Consider the following 13,016-nt stretch of genomic DNA (forward strand, 5'->3'; position numbering starts at 1 on the left):
AAATTTACACACAAAATCCTTTAGACAAGTTTCACCATAGAATTCCCAGCTTCGTTTATTGTCAATATGAAGGGCGTGGACGTAATTTGGTATGTGTGTCCCCGTTTCTTGCATGCATTCAAAGTCGAAAAAAATGTACTTGTTTGAAAGTCAGGGGTGTCGATCACGTTGTTACAACGCGAGCACAGTTTCTCTTTACATTTGTGACTTGCGAGGTTATAAACCCCACATTTCTCACAAAAGACCCTGCGCTCACACTTACCAACACCCGTCGCCGCATTCTGAAAGTGTCTCGCCAAACACTGAGAGCTACGACAAAAGACCTTACAGGCCGGGCAATTCTGAATTTCTGCATCAGTTTCGCAACACTGGGGATCTAAACAGGTTTTACAAGCTTTAACACAGGCGTGTGCGTTCTTGTGGCTATACGCCGCATGGCAGTTAGTGCAAAAATACGCCGCCCCCACAAAAGCTTTAATATTTAAAACCCCGTAAAAATGCTCTTCATGCAGTAGAACAAAAAGTATTTTAGAATTTGGTGGTGTGGGCCCCGTTGTAAAATACTTCCAATCACCCTGGTCGTGGTACAAAATTTTAATGACCACCTTTAAATGTTTTTCAAAAGCGGTAATGTCTGACAAACTAATTTTCCGATTCTCTGGAAAACCCAACTCTTTGTGCATTCGTTTAGCGCCCTGTAACATTTCCCCATCGGTACAACCTTCATTCAACAAACCGTACACACTCCTGGCGAAACACAGATTACCCCCCGTGTAATGTAAGTCGATAAGGTGCGCTTTTTTCCGAGCAAGTACCCGGCTGTACAGAACAGATTTAAATCTTCGGCGGGCACCCCCCTGCATATTCCTAACTATCGTCACCACTAATCGGAGGCTGTCATCGGTGAGAACTTCTGTGTGGCTCTTTAAGAGGTCTGAGATGTGGCTTAAAAAATCGGCAGCATTTAATTCTCCGGGGTGTCTCCTGCGTGAGAACAAAGGTTTGTTAAAACCACCCGCAGTCAAACGCAGCTGTACAAAATCATTCGCCCCGATGTTTGGAGAAAGTTCATCCAATATTCTCTGGACTGCACCATGCACAGCGTCTATAGCCTGTACATACGCGGCTATTCTGTCAAGATTAACAAAACGAAATTCTTCATGGTGCTCTGTTGCTCTAAAATTATTATAAGACCTGTTATAACTACGTATACGCTCCAGGAAAACTAAGGGGTCTCTATTCGCCCCTGCACCGCCACCAACCTGATTCAGATCGTTCAGCACAACCGGTTCTCGGTTTTCAAAGTTACCGACATCCTGTTCTGCTACAGCACCCCCGGGCATTAAGTTATTTTCTACCACTGCATTCTCATTGCGTGGTTCTGGCGGCCCTTAGGAAATCTGATGCCTCTCTCTGAATCTTTTGCGACGCAACAAACATGCTTTTGACAGTTTAATTCTTTTATTAATGTACAAACGCTTGATGTTGGCAAGCGGTCGGTCTTTAAAACACTTTTTAGACCGCATGTTTAGTCATTTATCCCTGTGGGTCTTCGCCAATGAACCATGAAATAGCATTATCAGGTAATGAAATCCAGAGTTTAGAGTGGCATCCTCTTTAGAAAATACGTCTAAGAGGCTAGCAGCGTAAACCTGGATCGGCTTTGGAAACACGGAATGTACACGTGCTAAAGCGGCTCTTAGATTCTCTAAATCACGCTTTTTATCCACCTCATTAGTGCCCACCGTTGATACTAACTGTGTAATATACCGCACTGAATCTCGCACATCACCAAACACCAAGTCTCTAATTGCATTATTATTTCGCTCCAAAGGCTTGACACGTTTGGTTTTGGGCAGAGTATTAACAGCCGCCTTCGATGCGGTCACCACCTTAGGGTCCGACGTTTCTGCCACATTTGTTTCGCCGCTCGTCGATACAGCTGCTGAGTGAATAAATAAAAGACTTTTTAATACCACGCCAATGCTCCATATCTCAAAATCAGAAAACTTCACTGTGATAAAAATAAAAGACTTTTCAACACAACAATCAATGCGTTCTAAACGGTCAAATTCAGAAAACTACGATAACTATGATAAAAACGCCACACATGTGGCGCATCCTTACACAAAGGGCTGCGGGTGAATGGAACAAGTTACCCAGACATGTTGTTACACCGGTTTCCTTTAAGACTGTGGTGGCGCTACTGGGTCAAGCGGCATGGTTAACGGCATATAGACCCATGGCACTTTAAAGGCTAAGCAGTTTTAAAATAAGGCTTTTTAACACCCCCAAACAAAAAACTACGCGAACTAGGATCTTTCAACGAATTAACATTCTAACAAAAGAAGTAACGGTTGCCGTAAGTGGATCATAACACATCTTGACCATGCTTAAATTATATTAACCTTTGGTTGTTGATTTGAGATGTTTTGAGCTCGTTGACCCCGTTAACGTGTTAGCGCGGCATCGCAGTTTATTTTTTGAAGGTTCGGGTTCTGCACGGAGAGGGAAAATACCATTAGTGAAAGAACTCAACACCGCAAATTACCAAAAAATAGAAAAACGGTGGGAATTTTTATTATAGACACGTTTAAATGGGCATGCTAAAAGAATGTTTTATATAATACCGGCCTCTTCTCCCAGGCGATCTGATAATATGCTCCGCACCCTCTAGTATAACGTGAACATCTGCATGTGTCTCCACAAGGTTTTGCGGTGGTATTGTAAACCGAAACAAAGTTTTTTAAACGTGTAGCGACTTGTCCCTTCGCCCGCGTCTGTGGAATAGACACATACGTGTATTGGTGTGGAGAAAGTACCCCTGTGTCTTTAAGACTCACATGGTCGTAAAGCGTTATTCAAAACATTGTCGTAATTACTCACCAGTGTTGGGTTGTGCCGTAACTGGTCTTTTTAGAGCTGTTGTTTTCGGGGCTAATGGAAATGAATGGATACACACAGTCACGAACACATTACGGAACAACTCCCTGGTAATTCCATTATAATAATTCAATATTGCCTAGTATACAAATATTATACAACGTTTTGCAACTATAGCTAACATGAGACATGCACCGTGACGTTGTAATTTTCTCACAATAAGCCAGATATACATACCGCTGAAATTCGTGGAGTCCTCGTCTTCGTCTATCAAATCGAACAGTGTTAAGTCTGTAAATAGACTATCTTCAGACTGTTGTAATTGATCGGTGTGATCCATTCTGACGAGTTAGTCGATAACGCGAGACTGTAAGAATTGGAATCCATCCAAAACTTCGCCTGTTACACCGCTGGTACTTATACCCCAAACCGATAAACATTCTCTTCTAAGAAACACACATGGCCCCCCCATAAAACCATTAATCTTAGGTATCATTGGGCGTGCACGTACTGGTCTGTAGAAATTATTTTAAGAAACATTTTAGAAAACGTTTTACACCGTTATAATGTTAAAATCTATATTATTTTAAGACATACAACAGTGTCTAAATTTCATATCGGTTAAAACGTGGTGAAAATGTGCCTCGGTGTCTGTGTTTGATTCACCAACAGACCACTAAGAATATTATTAAGCAAAATCTTTTTTATTAACGGTAACGCTATATGAAAATGTATCTATTCTTTATAGCGACGTGTTCACAAACCAAGCTTGACGTTTTGAGGTTTTATTTTTTCGGGATGAGATGTTAAGAACATTTCTGCGTGAAATACATGTGGTGATTGTAAATTAGAAAACTTTACATGAATATAAAATGTATATACAAAACAGCATTTAAAACAAATGAAAAACTATAACTCCTAAATCCGTCCGTTTATTGTCACTGTTAATTGTACCCACTTAAAATTTAAAAATTTTATAAACTTTCACGCTGAGGTCAATTTTAACCCCCCCACCCCCACTCTGCATTCCAGAGCCTTTAACTACCGTGACGCCGACCCCCCACCAAAAATATCTCTAATACGTGATTTTAAAACTTTAAGATCAATCCGTTAAAGTATAAAGAACAACACCCCATCATTTGTTACCTGTTAATACCTTAAAGACTTTTACGCTTGCGGTGTGTGGAAATTTATTTCAAACTTTCGAAAAAAGCTGTCGCGAACGTGTTATTAAAAATAAGTTGTGTCTTATTACATTATTTTAAAAACTTTAAGACCAACCCCGCGTGTTTAAAATTTCTTTTCTGGGCAAACACATCATTTGTGTTTGTGTTGTGTGTTAATACTTTTAAAGTTTAAAACTTATAAACTGATAAGTGAATATAGACCGTTATTATGTTAAAATCTATATTATTTTAAGACATATAACGGTGTCTAAATTTCATAGCGGTTAAAACGTGGTGAAAATGTGCCTCGGTGTCTGTGTTTGATTCACCAACAGACCACTAAGAATATTATTAAGCAAAATGTTTTTATTAACGGTATAGCTATAAGAAAATGTATCTATTCTTTATAGCGACGTGTTCACAAACCAAGCTTGACGTTTTGAGGTTTTATTTTTTCGCGATGCGATGTTAAGAACATTTTTGCGTGAAATACATGTGGTGATTATAAATTAGAAAACTTTACCTGAATATAAAATGTATATACAAAACAGCATTTAAAACAAATGAAAAACTATAACTCCTATATCCGTCCGTTTATTGTCACTGTTAATTGTACCCGCTTAAAATTTAAAAATGTTATAAACTTTCCCTGAGGTCAATTTTAGCTCCCCTCCCCCCCACTCTGCATTCCAGAGCTTTTAACTACTGTGACGCCGAACCCCCCCCCACCGCACGTCTCCAAAATATCTCTAATACGTGATTTTAAAACTTTAAGATCAATCCGTTAAAGTATAAAGAACAACACCCATCATTTGTTGCCTGTTAATACCTTAAAAACTTTTACGCTTGCGGTGTGTGGAAATTTATTTCAAACTTTCGAAAAAAGCTGTCGCGAATGTGTTATTAAAAATAAGCTGTGTCTTATTACATTATTTTATAACTTTAAGACCAACCCCGCGTGTTCAAACACATCATTTGTGTTTGTCTTGTGTGTTAATACTTTTAAAGTTTAAAACTTATAAACTGATAAGTGAATACTTTTCGCAATGCGCCCCTGGAGCTGTCAGACACCGCCCGTTGTTGGGAGCTGTGAAGATGGCTTCTTTGTGTGGAGAAACATCGGGGTATGTTGCTCTACAGTGGAGAGGTAGGTGGCTAAAATATTTTTTCTGATCGTGGAATTGTTGTATCGGCGCTTAGCGTATGTCATTTTAATACTTGGTCTTCTTTTTAGCAAAAACCCGACCCCGCCCTCTGCGACGTGTGACAGCGGCGGGCGTGTGAGTTCAGATGGGGTACCAGATATTGAAGAACTGTATCGAATGTATACGTCTGAATTCTTACTAAGAGTGCTTAACACACTTCTCTCTACATAGCTTGATATGCAAAACAAAGAGTCGAATGGTAATGTCCTTAAATTTCTTAAAGAGATAGATGTGTATGTCAAGAACTTGAATGAAATTATTGTGGATCTGATGTTTTCAGATCAGAAATGGAAGCCTGGGGGGCTCTACAGTGTGTATTCCAAAATACAGCGTGTTTTGCACAGAACCTGTGGTAACACCATCCCGCTGATTACGCAGGCAAATTTTTTTGCTCTGCTAGATCGGATCGCCCAGTGTGGTTCGCATGGCTTTAGACATGGGGAGCGGAAGGGGGTTATGAATGCTTTTTCAGAAGCCTCAAAGCAATGGAACAAGTAATAGGTTTATTCCATGCTGAAAAAAAGAAGAAAGAGAACACAACGTTTCGGCCGTGGAGCCTTCTTCAGGTGTCAACCTGACACCTGAAGAAGGCTCCACGGCCGAAACGTTGTGTTCTCTTTCTTCTTTTTTTCAGCATGGAATAAACCTATTACTTGTTCCTTTGCAGCCTACGCATGCTGACGCAGCTACCCACCTGAACTACTACAGCCTCAAAGCAATGTTGGGGTGGTGGTTACGCGTACCGAACTAATTTTCCGCACCAACATTTAATTGTTGAATGCAAACAGGAGCCGGTAACGCGTTTGTACTGCGATGTTTCTGTGTTTGAAACCCACTGTTGAAATAAAGCGGTTCACATTTCACATACTTGCAAACAGGAGTCTGTAACTTGTGTAAAAAGTGTACTGCGCTGTTTCTGTGTTTGAAACCCACTGTTGAAATAAAGCGGTTCACATTTCACATACTTGCAAACAGGAGTCTGTAACTTGTGTAAAAAGTGTACTGCGCTGTTTCTGTGTTTGAAAATCCACTGTTGAAATAAAGCGGTTCACATTTCACATGGTGTTTGTCCTGCGAGTTCTTTTCTGAGACTTTTTACGCAGTCAGTGTGTGTGTGTGTGCTTACAACCCTGATGCTTCTAAGACACGGCTTGTGCAGCGTATAAGCACCCCGGCCACCCGACCGCGGCTGGTGCCGCTCACACCCCGGGATCTCGCGGCCCTCACCAGACTCACCGCGCCGCCATAACTACCCGATTCCCTAGGGTTATAATAGAGCGCACTCAACCCCGCTGCAGACATGGTCCCCTTCCAAGCCAATACACACTTTGACACACTTAAAGCGAGGGATGCGCCGCCTTGGGGCTTTTGGACCATGAGGCTCCGGACCAACCAGCCGGGGGGGTGGAAGGCGGGAGTTCCGACCGTTAACGACACACCATTGGCTCCTGAGGGGGCGGGACATGCACACATAACAACACGCCATTGGCTGGCAAGGGGGCGGGACATCCACCCACAGCGGACTCCCATTGGATGGAAAAGGGTGGCGTGGTACCTGTCAAAAGCTTGACGAAAGGTGTCGCTTTATACTCCTACTACTGTTTCCTCCAGCGGTATAGTATTGCAGTGAGTCAGCACGATGCCTGCAAGACTATATCACGCTAAACACCACAGATTGTGTTTGTCCCTTCGTGTCAGTCGTCCTGCAGCTACGGGGAGTGGGACACAAACATGCTGCAATGCTTTCAGGACGTTAGGATTTGTTTGTGCAACATCCGAGAAGAGTACTTGTAGCTTGAATGTGAACTGTACGTGCCCGCCCCCTTTCCTCTGTAGTGCATGATTTCCTCCCGGCATGCCCTTCGTCATTGTTCTGTCATCTTGTATTTAAAGGGTTGTATTTCTGCTGCTGAAAATAAGCAACAGTTTTCTCACAACGCCCTTTGTTCCCAACGGAGACCTTGTCTGTCATGAAATTCTTCAAAACCTCAAGCTATACGAAGAAGATGAGAAATATGAAGCGTTACAGCAACGACATGCCATGAGACGATTGATACCGATTTCCATAGGATCCCTGCGGTTGCCTGGCAACTGTCAGCTTTGCGCAGTGGCAGTATCGTAGCCTGTGAGGTTTAGCCGAGGCGCGATTATTGCTAGTTGAAAACTTTTCCCAATACCCCGCTACCGCCGGTTTGCAATACAATCAGCGAAAGCAATTTTTGACAGTCTCGTCAGAGACTGAGCAAGGTGTTTAAAGACAGATTTTGTCATGGTGACATCATGGTAGAAAGAAACGAACTTGTTTCTTCTCAACAGAAACGCTCTTTAGCTCTTTCAGCGTTATGCAAGGAACAGCGTCTGTCGAGATCACTTTTGAGACAAAGCGAAATGGCGTGTGCTGTCAGTTTGATTTCATATTGCTCGTAGCGGCGCCCGGCTTTTGTCTGTCAAACGTTAGGTTGCGCTTCTTCATGCTGCATCGTCGGCATGAGTGGAGCTTTTTAAACGTCTGTACTTACTGCGTCCCATAAGAAATCATTTGTCCCAGTTCAAAAGAGATTGTGCGATGTCCTGCAGCTTTCGCAAAGCAAACCTTTGACAGTTTGAAAAGAGGAAATTATTCTGCTTCCTGTGCTTGCAGTAGTTACAAAGTTGATCGTCTTTACACGATCTGCTGCAGTTTTCAGTGGGCGGGCTTTGTCAAATGGCTTGGAAAAACGCACTGTGTTTCGGCTCGGGAAACATCCTGCATGTTTTCTGTGTGTATAGCTGTCTTTTAACGCATACAGAATTCATTCGAAATCATTGATTTCTCCAATTAACAGGGGGCCCTTTTTGAGCCTGCGAGAAGCAGTCTTTCAATGTAACAGATTTACTCCGGGGAAAGGCAGCATGACATTGAGAGTTGCTCAAGCTTTCAGCAGCCGTATCGGACTGCGTATATGCAGACATCGCTCAGAATCCCCTGTAAGATTCTCCCCCAATTCCGTTTTGCAGCCTCTTTCAAAAGGCTTCGCTTTGCTAGTCACATTCCTAGGCTCATGACAACATTTGAAAAAATTTGCCACTGCGTTGGGCGGGAATCGAACCCACTTCAACTGCTTGGAAGGCAGCTATGCTCACCACTATACCACCAACGCATGCCCCCTGGAGCCCTGAAGGACACCACCAGAGAATGATCACGATATCGAAAGCTGTCTCCGGGACGTGCTGATTCCACACATCATGAATAAATCATTATATTGATAGTTACTGTAGCTAGACGTTCAAATGAGTTTCATGGCCAGTTGGACTGTTTCCTCCAGCGGTATAGTATTGCAGCAAGACAGCACGATGCCTGCAAGACTATGTCACGCTAAACGCTACAGATTGTGTTTGTCCGTTCGTGTCAGTCGTCCTGCAGGTACGGGAAGTGGGAAACAAATATGCTGCAGTGCTTTCAGGACGTTAGGATTTGTTTGTGCAACATCCGAGAAGAGTACTTGTGGCTTGAATGTGAACTGTACGTGCCCGCCCCCTTTCCTCTGTAGTGCATGAGTTCCTCCCGGCATGCCCTTCGTCATTGTTCTGTCATCTTGTATTTAAAGGGTTGTATTTCTGCTGCTGAAAATAAGCAATGGTTTTCTCACAACGCCCTTTGTTACCGACGGAGACCTTGTCTGTCATGAAATTCTTCAAAACCTCGAGCTATAAGAAGAAGACGACAAATATGAAGCGTTACAGCAACGACATGCCATGAGACGATTGGTAACGATTTCCATAGGATCCCCGCGGTTGCCTGGCAACCGTCAACTGTGCGCAGTGGCAGTATCATAGCCTGTGAGGTTTAGCCGAGGCGCGATTATTGCTAGTTGAAAACTTTTCCCAATACCCCGCTTCCGCCGGTTTGCAATACAATCGGCGAAAGGAATTTTTGACAGTCTCGTCAAAGACTGAGCAAGGTGTTTAAAGACAGATTTTGTCATGGTGACATCATGGTAGAAAGAAACGAACTTGTTTCTTCTCAACAGAAACGCTCTTTAGCTCTTTCAGCGTTATGCAAGTAACAGCGTCTGTCGAGATCACTTTTGAGACAAAGCGAAATGGCGTGTGCTGTCAGTTTGATTTCATATTGCTCGTAGCGGCGCCCGGCTTTTGTCTGTCAAACATTAGGTTGCGCTTCTTCATGCTGCATAGTCGGCATGAGTGGAGCTTTTTAAACGTCTGTACTTACTGCGTCCCATAAGAAATCATTTGTCCCAGTTCAAAAGAGATTGTGCGATGTCCTGCAGCTTTCGCAAAGCAAACCTTTGACAGTTTGAAAAGAGGAAATTATTCTGCTTCCTGTGCTTGCAGTAGTTACAAAGTTGAACGTCTTTACACGATCTGCTGCAGTTTTCAGTGGGCGGGCTTTGTCAAATGGCTTGGAAAAACGCACTGTGTTTCGGCTCGGGAAACATCCTGCATGTTTTCTGTGTGTATAGCTGTCTTTTAACGCATACAGAATTCATTCGAAATCATTGATTTCTCCAATTAACAGGGGGCCCTTTTTGAGCCTGCGAGAAGCAGTCTTTCAATGTAACAGATTTACTCCGGGGAAAGGCAGCATGACATTGAGAGTTGCTCAAGCTTTCAGCAGCCGTATCGGACTGCGTATATGCAGACATCGCTCAGAATCCCCTGTAAGATTCTCCCCCAATTCCGTTTTGCAGCCTCTTTCAAAAGGCTTCGCTTTGCTAGTCACATTCCTAGGCTCATGACAGCATTTGAAAAAAATTTGCCACTGCGTTGGGCGGGAATCAAACCCACTTCAACTGCTTGGAAGGCAGCTATGCTCACCACTATACCACCAACGCATGCCCCCTGGAGCCCTGAAGGACACCACCAGAGAATGATCACGATATCGGACGCTGTCTCCGGGACGTGCTGATTCCACACATCATGAATAAATCATGATATTGATAGTTACTGTAGCTAGACGTTCAAATGAGTTTCATGGCCAGTTGGACTGTTTCCTCCAGCGGTATAGTATTGCAGCGAGACAGCACGATGCCTGCAAGACTATGTCACGCTAAACGCTACAGATTGTGTTTGTCCGTTCGTGTCAGTCGTCCTGCAGGTACGGGAAGTGGGACACAAATATGCTGCAATGCTTTCAGGACGTTAGGATTTGTTTGTGCAACATCCGAGAAGAGTACTTGTGGCTTGAATGTGAACTGTACGTGCCCGCCCCCTTTCCTCTGTAGTGCATGAGTTCCTCCCGGCATGCCCTTCGTCATTGTTCTGTCATCTTGTATTTAAAGGGTTGTATTTCTGCTGCTGAAAATAAGCAATGGTTTTCTCACAACGCCCTTTGTTACCGACGGAGACCTTGTCTGTCATGAAATTCTTCAAAACCTCGAGCTATAAGAAGAAGACGACAAATATGAAGCGTTACAGCAACGACATGCCATGAGACGATTGATACCGATTTCCATAGGATCCCCGCGGTTGCCTGACAACCGTCAGCTTTGTGCAGTGGTAGTATCGCAGCCTGTGAGGTTTAGCCGAGGCGTGATTATTGCTAGTTGAAAACTTTTCCCAATACCCTGCTTCCGCCGGTTTGCAATACAATCGGCGAAAGCAATTTTTGACAGTCTCATCAGAGACTTTTTTTTTAAAGAATTTTTTATTAAATGTGTAAAGAATTTACAAATACAAATACAAACAAAGGATCAAATTAGGTACAAGAGAACAAACACAAACAGAAAAATAAACAGTTAACCATCAGAGGTAATAAGTAAGTTATATGATTAAATTGTATTTTTTACATATATCATATGTTTTCCGTGCTTTATTATTTCTCAGATTTTTAATAGAATTTAAAGTGTTTCAGCTCCACCTCAAAAGAACTAAAAAGGGGAGTATTATTAGACCATTTGGATTTATGGATGTGAAATTTACCAAGAATGATTAATAAATTGACTATAAATAAATGCTCTTTTTCCAAATTTTCTACTAAACAGTACAATAAAATGTCAAAATCCTTCAATCTAAAAAACACCTTTAACTGCCTGCAAACAAAACTCTGTAAATCCGTCCAAAACAGCTTCACAAACCTACACCTAACAAATAAATGCACCAAAGATTCCTTTTCCGCCCGACAAAAAACACACAGATCATCCTGCTCATGCTTAAATTTAAAGAGTACCAATTTCACTGGATAAAACTTATGAATAATTTAAACGATATCTCTTTAACTTTATTTGTAATACAAAATCTATCAGGAATTGTCCAAACTAACTTCCAGTTTATATTTTCAAACATTGCATTCCAAAAAGACAAACAGGAAGGGATAAGATGGGGTTTACAAAGATTTCTAATAGGAGTATTGTTACACTTCTTATCCTTTATTTCCACGCCATCCAAGAATAAATCAGTTGTAGGACCCAAAAGGAGGTCAGTCCTATTAACACTTTGATTTGCTTTTAATAAGCCCACTACACCTTCCGGAATGGCATCAAAAACTATTGCATATTCCTTGGGAGTAACAGGGAACTGAAATCTCTCCAGGAATTCAGGATAAGTAAGCAATCTACCATCTTCATTCAACAGTTGAGCCACTAAATAAATTTTGTTATTAAACCAACTATGTAAAAATAAACTTTTATTTTTAAACTTAATGTCTTTATTATTCCAAATATAATATGTGTGTGGTGAGAAGTTGTGTTTGTATAATAAAGTCCAGTATAATAGTACTTGCTTATGAAAATTAGATAACTTAACTGGGATTTTCTTTATATCAAAGTTACATTTTAACAAAAAGTCAAGATTCCCAACATTCTGAAAAATTATGTTCGGAATAAAATTCCAAATACTATTTTTATTATTAATAAATTTCCTAATCCAATTTATTTTAAAAGTTATATTTGACATATAAAAGTCTATAACATTCAAGCCACCTTGGTTTTTTGGTTTACTCAGAAGGTGTTTCCTAATATAATGAGGTTTATTCTTCCAAATAAAGTTGTATAATAGTTTCAAATCTTGGAGATGTACCATTATGTAATCTGACTGAGCTATTACACCCATTATAAAGAGTCTTAACAACATTCTGAAAATATTCACCAAAACCAAAAAATTCTAAACACTTAAAAATAAATGTATGCTCTACTGTATCAAAAGCTTTATAAAAGTCCACAAATAAAATATAACTATCATCTTCTATAAGATCACTGTAATCTATCAGATCCAGAATTAAACGGATTTTATTGCAAATATGCCTGCCTTTCATAAAACCAGATTGTGTCTCATCAATAATCTGAGCCAACCCTTTCTTTAATCTATTCGCAAATATCAAAGCTAATAATTTTGCATCATTATTCAACAGAGTTATAGGTCTCCAATTTTCTAATATTAGCTTATCCTTGTCAGGTTTGGGAATAAGTGAAATCAATCCCTGTTTCAGAGAAGGTGGCATTTCCTTTTTTTGTATAGCTTCTTCAAAAACACCAAATAAAAAATCAATTAACACATCTTGAAAAAATTGTTTAAAATTCACTACATAAACCGTCATTCCCAGGGGATTTATTGTCTTTTAACTTATCAATATTTATCTTTATTTCGTTCTTAGTAATTTGTTGATCACATTGTATACGGAATTCCTCATCTATAAATCTAGCGTCTCTCCTTATGGAATGCAAAAATACATCCATATCCGACCTGTTCTGTCTTGCTGAGTATAAAGTTTTGTAAAAATCCGTAACATATAAAGCTATATCTTTGAGATTATCTGTAATACTGC

At 40.9% G+C, this 13,016-nt stretch overlaps 5 non-coding genes across 5 annotated transcripts; 3 read left to right on the top strand and 2 right to left on the bottom strand.

The window, feature by feature from the left end:
* Nucleotides 1–7,350: 7,350 nt before the first annotated feature.
* LOC148810534 (U4 spliceosomal RNA) lies at nucleotides 7,351–7,492 on the top strand. The gene has a single exon (XR_016086726.1). It is a non-coding gene; the product is annotated as a U4 spliceosomal RNA (small nuclear RNA).
* Nucleotides 7,493–8,322: 830 nt separating this feature from the next.
* Nucleotides 8,323–8,394, bottom strand: trnag-ucc (transfer RNA glycine (anticodon UCC)). Its single transcript has one exon. It is a non-coding gene; the product is annotated as a tRNA-Gly (tRNA).
* Nucleotides 8,395–9,044: 650 nt separating this feature from the next.
* LOC148810536 (U4 spliceosomal RNA) lies at nucleotides 9,045–9,186 on the top strand. Its single transcript, XR_016086749.1, has one exon. It is a non-coding gene; the product is annotated as a U4 spliceosomal RNA (small nuclear RNA).
* Nucleotides 9,187–10,017: 831 nt separating this feature from the next.
* trnag-ucc (transfer RNA glycine (anticodon UCC)) lies at nucleotides 10,018–10,089 on the bottom strand. Its single transcript has one exon. It is a non-coding gene; the product is annotated as a tRNA-Gly (tRNA).
* A 650-nt stretch (nucleotides 10,090–10,739) lies between these two features.
* On the top strand, nucleotides 10,740–10,881 carry LOC148810538 (U4 spliceosomal RNA). The gene has a single exon (XR_016086724.1). It is a non-coding gene; the product is annotated as a U4 spliceosomal RNA (small nuclear RNA).
* The last annotated feature ends 2,135 nt before the right edge of the window (nucleotides 10,882–13,016 follow it).

This window comes from Atractosteus spatula (genome assembly GCF_055471065.1).
Source record: "Atractosteus spatula isolate fAtrSpa1 chromosome 26 unlocalized genomic scaffold, fAtrSpa1.hap1 SUPER_26_unloc_1, whole genome shotgun sequence".
NCBI classification, from domain to species: domain Eukaryota; kingdom Metazoa; phylum Chordata; class Actinopteri; order Semionotiformes; family Lepisosteidae; genus Atractosteus; species Atractosteus spatula.